The 8184-nt window shown below is 38.0% G+C and overlaps 1 long non-coding RNA gene across 3 annotated transcripts; it reads left to right on the top strand.

Moving 5' to 3' along the window:
* Positions 1 to 3007: 3007 nt before the first annotated feature.
* On the top strand, positions 3008 to 6979 carry LOC120722787. Of its 3 annotated transcripts, none has more exons than XR_005693595.1 (7): positions 3008 to 3282; positions 4782 to 4913; positions 5031 to 5130; positions 5249 to 5308; positions 5398 to 5488; positions 5655 to 5812; positions 6458 to 6979. It is a non-coding gene; the product is annotated as an uncharacterized LOC120722787 (long non-coding RNA). The 3 variants fall into 3 exon arrangements; XR_005693594.1 differs by having other exon boundaries at positions 3008 to 3287; XR_005693593.1 differs by having other exon boundaries at positions 3008 to 4913.
* Positions 6980 to 8184: the final 1205 nt, after the last annotated feature.

Here is an 8184-nt window from a genome sequence, read left to right as displayed (position 1 = left end):
CCACAAAAATCACCTTTTAAAAGCCAAAAAGAACAGTGAGATGAAAGGCGATTGCAAGCTTTAAGTCTATGCTATGACAGTCGCAGTGACAGACGCTTCATTCCAACTTCTAACACGGAGCACCAACAAAGGCAGATCAGAGATTCTGTGACTTACCTTTTGTTATTCTTCTTCTGTCTATCTGAATGCTACTCACCTCTCAGGTTTGTGATAACCTCTTTACTTTTCATCGTCTTTTGTACTCTTCCCATCTCTTTGCATCAGGATATGACAGGTGAGCTGGGAATTGGAAATAGGATGCCTCAAAGAGGCCAGGTCTGAGACTAGAGGTTGAATGCTAACTATGCAATCTTTTACGGAAACTCTACTAATCTCACCTCATTTGTGCTCATGCGTTTGTTCTCTCCTATGGGATCTCTAAAGTTGCATCAAAAATGGACGGACTTGTGAGACACATATTCTATAACGGTATCCAAAATAACTAAGAAGATTAAAGTGCAAAGATTCTGAGGGCTAAAATATCACAACAAACAAAAGTAGTGTAGTAGTATGTCTGAATTCTCAAGAATGATACATTCAACCTGCAGGAATATCCACCCTTTGTTGTCCTTTTGTAACTGCTCTGCTTTTCCTTCCCTCTGTGAAGTGTCTGTCTTGTATGTCCTGGGTGTTAATGCTAATTGGAAAGTGCAGATGCCCAGCCGAGATTGGTATGGCAGTTCACAGCTCACAGATAATTGGCTCCAGACTGATGACAACCTGTTACATAAGGAGCCAACATGGCCACTGCCATGGACTGAGGATACGTTCATCTTTCTCTCATTTCAAACAGTCACACTTGTTTCTTATTGGCTTTACTTAGTAAAGGAGTTTTTTGGTGTGAGCTGCTATTTAGTGACATTGCTGTCTCTTGTTTGTGTGAGATAGTGAGGAAAAATGTTGTATTTGGGTTTGTTTCTATTGGTTTGAACATCAAATAAATACAACTTGTCACTTTTAATATTGTATCAAGTAAGTTGTACTCATGGCTGAGAATTTGCTTTATATTTTTATTTTATTTTGTTTTTTATATGTATATGTATTCTATATATTTATGTATATATATATATTTAAAATATGTATGTGACGCGATAAAGAGCCGGCGCACAGCATTGCAGTCTGAGTGTTTTAATTTCCAGACTGTCTTTGCGGCAGCTTTCCAGCTGTCCTCCCCCTGCTCCACACCGCGTTCTGTCTTCAGATCAAATGATGGAGGTCAGCTGTGTGTGTCAGCCTCCCCTGAAACCACACCCTGAACCCACTACTCCACCCCTTCTCTGCAGCTGAACAACAAACCACATCCCCTGAGAATGTATTTTATGTCTTATATGTTTTTTACATTTTGAAAAATATTTTATATATGTGTTTATGTTTATTATGCATTTATGTGATTTTCAGAACTTGGGAGTTTGGGGAGGTCAACACTATAAAGGACGTATAGGAAGTTAAAATTAGCCATTTCAGCAATGTGGTAAAGGCCGAGGCCACAAGGTAGGCAAGTTAGAAAAGTTATATTATAAACATGTATCTAACCATTAAATCAATGTAAAAGCATTTTGTGTCAAGCTAATTTTAACACAACTCAGACGGGAACATTAGAAAGTCATTCTCAGACACAATAATAAAACTTAGTCAGATCCACCAGTCACTGTTTTCATTTTACTCAGGAAAAAAAAAAACAGATTACAGCCATTACAATAAAGGGAGGCAGTTGCTACAGTCTACTTCTTCATAAAGTCTTGTACTGAACCAGAGTTCAATCAACAACCAGGGATCTAAATCACTTAATAAAAATACCCAATCTGTTCCCAACTATGCCATTTGAAGGAAGCCCTGTAATAATAATCTTTAAAGCCCCACATTTCTTTTCCACTTTTCATGTATTTAGCCCTTATTAATTCCTCCAGCTGGCTTTTGATGATGTACAGTTGCCATGAAACCAGTGATGTATCTATAAAGCCTCTATACAGACAATGTAAGTTTGCTCTTCTTTCAGCTTCCAGATATTGTGGCAGCTATTTAGTTTTGCGTTTCACTACACAGCACATCTGTGTTGCATTGCGTCTGTGGTAAAGCAGTGACATTGTGGTTGGGTTAGATGCTATTCTACACTGTAAAAAAAGTCAGTAAAATATACAGCAAAACACCGTCAAATTCCAACGGTAATGGAGCGTAAAAGCAAAAACTTCCTTTTACTGTATTAAATAGATTGAATAACCGTTAATTGTGAGACTGGATAAAACTTTGTTTTTTACTGTAATAAAATGTTGAAATTATAAATATTTTCTGTGAAAACAAATAAATATGCATACATTTTACAATTACATATTGTAATGTTGAAAATGTCTGAAAAACTTAGATTTTACGGTATTATTTGAGTAAAACTACATCTTTTGGGGTTGTGCACATTGGAATTCACAGTATAAAGCTGTAGATTTTTAAGCAAACAAAAACATTCATTTTTACAGAAACAAGATGTTAAAAAATAGGGTCCACCGTAATAATACAACCAGTACATACCATTAAAAAAAAGCAAATATCAGCAGTGAAAGACAATAAAACTGATAGTATTTTTTTATTTTAAAATTCAGATACTGATATACAGATTAAAAGTTAGGCCTGCAGTATATCATTGTTAACCTTCTGATAAAAAAATCAACAGCAAAAGAAGATGTTAAAAATAAAGTTTATGGTTGTGAATAAAATTGATTTCAATAATCTTTTTTAATTATTATTTTAAAACAACTTTATGTTGTTGTGTTTCACGCCATATTATCAGACCACCTTAAGTGGGTCGGCCTTAAATTTTGAATTTGTGTGATCGCTGTTGATTGGTAGCTAAACTGCTGGTAAACTGTGTACAGACGTTTTACGTTCGAATTGCAGAGAAAAAAAATCTGGTAGCAACATTGTGCAGTATGAGCGAACCATTTCACCAAAAAAGGGGGAAGCAAGGCAAGACATGGCTGCAGCGGCCTGCAGACGTGACTTCTGATCAAATTCGAACCTCCTAAAGAAACAAAGAGCGACGTTACATTGCGGGATGACGTCACCTGAAAATGACCAATAGCGCGGCGCGCTGCTGAGCTGTGTGCCAACCGCTCTTTTTTTCATGCAGGAGACTCAAGTTGGCTTCGCTAACGGACACAGTTTTGAACTGGTATATTAGCGCCATTTATTGCTGCTTGGACCACAGCATCTTCGGAATTTGTAGACATCCTGGCAGCTTACAATTAGTTCGAGGTGAGGTGAGTACATGCGACTTCAAGTTATCTCTGTTATAAAAATCCACCAGCCCAGCGTTTATAGATAATTTTAGCAGTTCGTTTTTTATGAGTGAGGTTGTGAATTTAGTTAGCATTTGTGAGTTGAGTTAGCATTACTGTTGCGCGGGAAGCATTGCTCTGGATTAGTTTCTGTATTTGGCGTGCTTAATTCGCTAGGGAGGAATTACCAAAGTACATGGAGTTATGTTAACGTGTAATTTCTGTGGTAAGGTAGTTCAGTCATCAAGGGGCTACGTTCTTCATTGTAAACTGCATCGGAATGAGCCACGTTGTTTCTTTCGGTGTATTGAAGCAGGCTGCAAGCAGACATACACCAGGTATGGCGCGTTTAAGGCTCATTTTTACCAAAGACACTCTGCCCCCACCCATGTCACTGGTGTGGTGGTGGTTTCTTCGTTTACATGTGCAATGGCGATGTGTGAACGTCAGTGTCAGAACTCTAAAGAGTTAATAGCTCATCTGAAGAGCCATATTGTGGAAGGACACGTGGTCACTTGACCAGTAAGAGGATGCACAAATACCTTTAGAGTTAAATCATCTTTTACTGCTCACATGTCACGTAAACACAGAGTTTTCAGACAGCAGCATTGGTGATTTATATAGAGAGTCTGCATGTCAATCATCATCTGTTCCAACCACATCAGATGACTTTGTACCCTTGATTTCCGAGCCTGCTGCACAGTCTATTACACATGAAGATAACATGGAAATGCCCCCTGAATTCTGTGATCTTTTTCTGAGAAACGTTTCACTATTCTACTTAAAATTGCAGGGTCAGTTTCTACTGCCTGCTTCAACCATACAGAACATTGTAGAGGAAATGCAGAACATGCATGAGTTGGGACAGACATACAGTTTGGGTAAACTTGCATCACTGTTAAAAGATGACACATCATTATCAGAGGAGGACATCAACAAAGTCTGCGAGTCTGTCAAAAGCTATGATCTTTTTTCTGCATGTCATACCGGGCCATTGAGGACAGTGCACTCCAGAGCTCAGATCTTTAAAAAAGCCTTCAACTATGTGGAACCAAAGAAAATATTTTTAGGGAGAGATGAAAACAGAAAAGATAGGTTTGCCTATTATGTGCCTTTAAGAGAGACTTTGAGATGTCTGCTAGAGTCTGATCTGTGGCAGAAATCAGAAGAGCCCTCTACTGAGCCTCCTGCTGATGTTCTGTGTGACATAAGTGATAGTAAGCTGTTTTAAATAAAATGATTTTTTTGGTCAAAACCCATTGACTTAATTGATTTCTATCCATTAACATCTTACATGAAGTATGGGTACCAAATGGTTCCATTGAAACACAGTGTGCTGTCACAATAATGGTGCTGTTAGTTTGGTACTTACGAAACACTGTATAAAAGTGTAGTATCAAGCAAGATCAGCTTCATATTTTAAGACCAAAGGTACCACTTGGTGTAAATTGACCTTTATTCACATTCTTTTATCAGACATCTTGGAAATGGGGGACAGCATAAGGAGTTCCATTACTAAGGTGCTGCCGGACCTGTCTGCCTCAATCCTTGAAATTGTACTGGAGGCACTACAATCATTAGGAGTGGAGACATCTGAGAAACAAACCAGTAAGTATTATGATTTCATTGCACAATAGCCATGAAGGGCTTTCTGGTTTTTCTATTATGCTTTGGCCAAGGTCCAAAAAGTACAATTAATCTATTGTTTGTGATATTGTTTTACAGCACCAAATATGGAAATTTCAAGCCAGGCCAGCATATCGTCTCCATCTGTTTTAAGGTTTAAGGGTGGTGGCACAGCTAAGACCCAAGAGTCTCTTTCAAGGTTAGTAAAGTAAACAGATTCAAGAAGATATTTTACACATTTCTTTGTCGTCTGTCTCTAAATCTTATTTTGTCTTTATTATGATTAAAAAGGTTTGTTTTGTTCCTGCCCTTTTCAGACACTGAATTTGAGCAGAAACCATAAGGATACTCAAAGGACCTGTGACTCTCAGGAAATGGTGAGATTTCAGGTCATAATCTTTTTTTTTCCATTAAATTAATTTTCCTTTTTCCCTTTACAATATTGCTGTTTTGTTTTTGTAAACAGCATCAAATGAGAGGGACAGATGAAACAGTTTCAAGACAATGGCAGGAAAAACATGCTGAAGATTGAAACAAACCTTGGCTGGAAATATTTGGTATGTGTTTTACCGTAAATCAAATTGTTGAAAAACATTCAGCTACACTGCAACACAGGGAAACTTGATTTGCACTTATTTTGTTACTTTAATTTCTTGTCTCATTATTTTTGTCAGTTATTATTGTTTATGGTGTATGCCCTTCTTGTTTTCTTTCTGAATGCAGAAGGTATCTAGCCAGTTCACAATGAAAGCTTCGTTGCACCCCATGAGTCTTCTGGCAGAAATGATGGCGGCTGTATTCTTTGGTTTCCCTAAACATCACACCCTGCCTGTTTATACGAGGCTCTTCAATTAAGTCTGCACCCAAAGATTCAATGAGAGGTAAGCAGTGGTATTATTCAAGTTTTGCTAAAGAAAGATGGACAGGAGACACTAATCTTAATCAGCCGAGCTCAGGTTCATGTCCAGGTGAGCAGTTTCATACGCTATAAAATGTAGATTGAATGATAGGTCTCATCACCATGCATTCAGCCATTAACTTCAAGTTCTATGATAAATCAATACGAAACTTAAATACGTTTTCCAACAAATTATGATTGTGATTAGGGCTGCGTTGTCTATGTATTACTTTTACATAAGTAGATTTAAAGTATAACTATTGCCAAAACGCAACCTGGGCTGTTTTTTTACTGTATCGATTTTGATGTGCTCAAATTTATGCCCCGGCCCCCTAGTATTCCCATTCACTGGCTATTGACCACAAAACAAAATCACGGTCAATCTCAAAAACGGCTTGTTTGTCGTAATTATGCTTTTAGATATATGCTTGTCTCGTTTACAGTAAAAAAAACCAAACAAAAAAAAACAGCCCATGTTGCATTTTGACAATAGCTATCCTTTAAGAACTGTATATTTTACACTTAAGAAATCATTTATCATTAGATCTGTTTTTGGCAGCACGTTTTGTTCATTTCTGTGCATTTTGCTCAAGCACTGATCAAACTTTGTCCATTTTTTTTGCTGCAGAGGGGATCCTGCCAGTCCAAAGTGAACTCCTGATGGACATTGAAGTACTCCTGCAGAGCTTGTATCTTCAACACCATGCGCATTAGAAACTCCACCGAGTCCTTTCCTTCACCAAGGCAGGACCCAGTGACTCATTACTGTTGATAGGTCAGGGGCAGGTAATATTTTGTTTCATGTTTATTCATTCCTCCATGGATTACCAGCCATATATATGGACACATGCTGTATTCTCAAGATCTATGCTGTTTTGTAGGAATAGAGAAAATGATATGTTTAGTCTGTTTTCAAATGGTATGTCAAATTTTCTCATTGTTTATCAGTAATATTCTCTACCTTGGTTGTATATGAGCATCTTTAGATTTTTCTATATTTAGCGGTTGCAAATGTAAAATGTACGGTAAACCATTTATGTTCCTCATATTGTACTGTATTTTTAGCGGTAAAATACCGGCAGCTGTGGTTGCCAGGAATTTACCGTAAAATGTATCTGGTCAAAATAAAATGCTGTAATTTGTTATACAATTTCACTGTGTTTTTTACTGTCAAAGGTTTTAATAAGGTTTAACATATTTCTGTTATTTTTACAGTTATTTACAATAATAGGGTCTATCCTATTACTGTTAAATTAACAACAAATTACTGTAAATATTATTATATTATAACTTTTTTTTACTGCAAATATCCGTAAAAAGCTATGGAAAGTTGCATTTTTTACATTAAATTGCTGTATAATTGACAAATATATTTGGTTTTTTCTATCATGATTTTGGTAAAATAATACGTTGTCTACCTTAAAAATTAGGGTTACAAAACCAGTATACCGTATTGTCTTTTACAGATTCCACATTTTTTACACGGTATATTCCTGGCAACCACAGCTGCCGGTATTTTACCGTAAATTTGACAGATTTTTTTTTACAGTGTAGGCACTGTAGGACAAGGGGCGAGGAACATCCCGGACAGGCCGCCATACTGCTGCAAGGTCGACAGAGAAAAAATGCCAGAGAATGCAGACACAGGAAGACAGACAACCATCTGCACTCACAATTAACCTAATCTTATTAAGTGCATGTCTTTGGACTGTAGGAAACTCCACACTGTTGCCTGAGAGGCAACAGTGCTAACCACCAGGGAACCTTGCTGCCCGAAATTAAATTTGTAGATGTAGAATGAGCAGTACGCTGATAAAAACTTTTTAAAAAACTTTATTGACTTTTCCGACATATAAAGGTGTTAAAATACTTTTCCTATGGATCTTACATGTCTACAGGGCCGTGCAGAGAGGTTTAAAGGGGCGAGTGCTCAAAGTTAAAAAGGGGCACATTGAACCAGGCTGAATAACAACAACACACATTCATCAAGAATCTAATATGGGCAACAAGGCAAAGCAAACGTCACCGATGTTTTACCTGATGGGTACATGGTAAATGGCCTGCATTTGTATAGCGCTTTTCTAGTCCTTAAGGACCCCAAAGCGCTTTACACTATATTCAGTCATTCACCCATTCACACACAGGCGATAGCAAGCTACATTGTAGCCACAGCCACCCTGGGGCGCACTGACAGAGGCGAGGCTGCCGGACACAGGTGCCACCGGGCCCTCTGACCACCACCAGTAGGCAAACATGGGGTTAGTATCTTGCCCAAAGATATTTGGCATGCAGCCAGGAGGCAGCCTGGGATCGAACCACCGACCTTCTGATTAGTGGCTGACCTGCTCTGCCACC

The sequence above is a fragment of the Simochromis diagramma genome, unplaced genomic scaffold (assembly GCF_900408965.1).
Source record: "Simochromis diagramma unplaced genomic scaffold, fSimDia1.1 OVJJ01000705.1, whole genome shotgun sequence".
In the NCBI taxonomy this organism is placed as follows: Eukaryota; Metazoa; Chordata; class Actinopteri; order Cichliformes; family Cichlidae; genus Simochromis; species Simochromis diagramma.
Note: the sequence above shows the minus strand (reverse complement) of the source record. Positions and strands in the feature narration are given on the sequence as shown.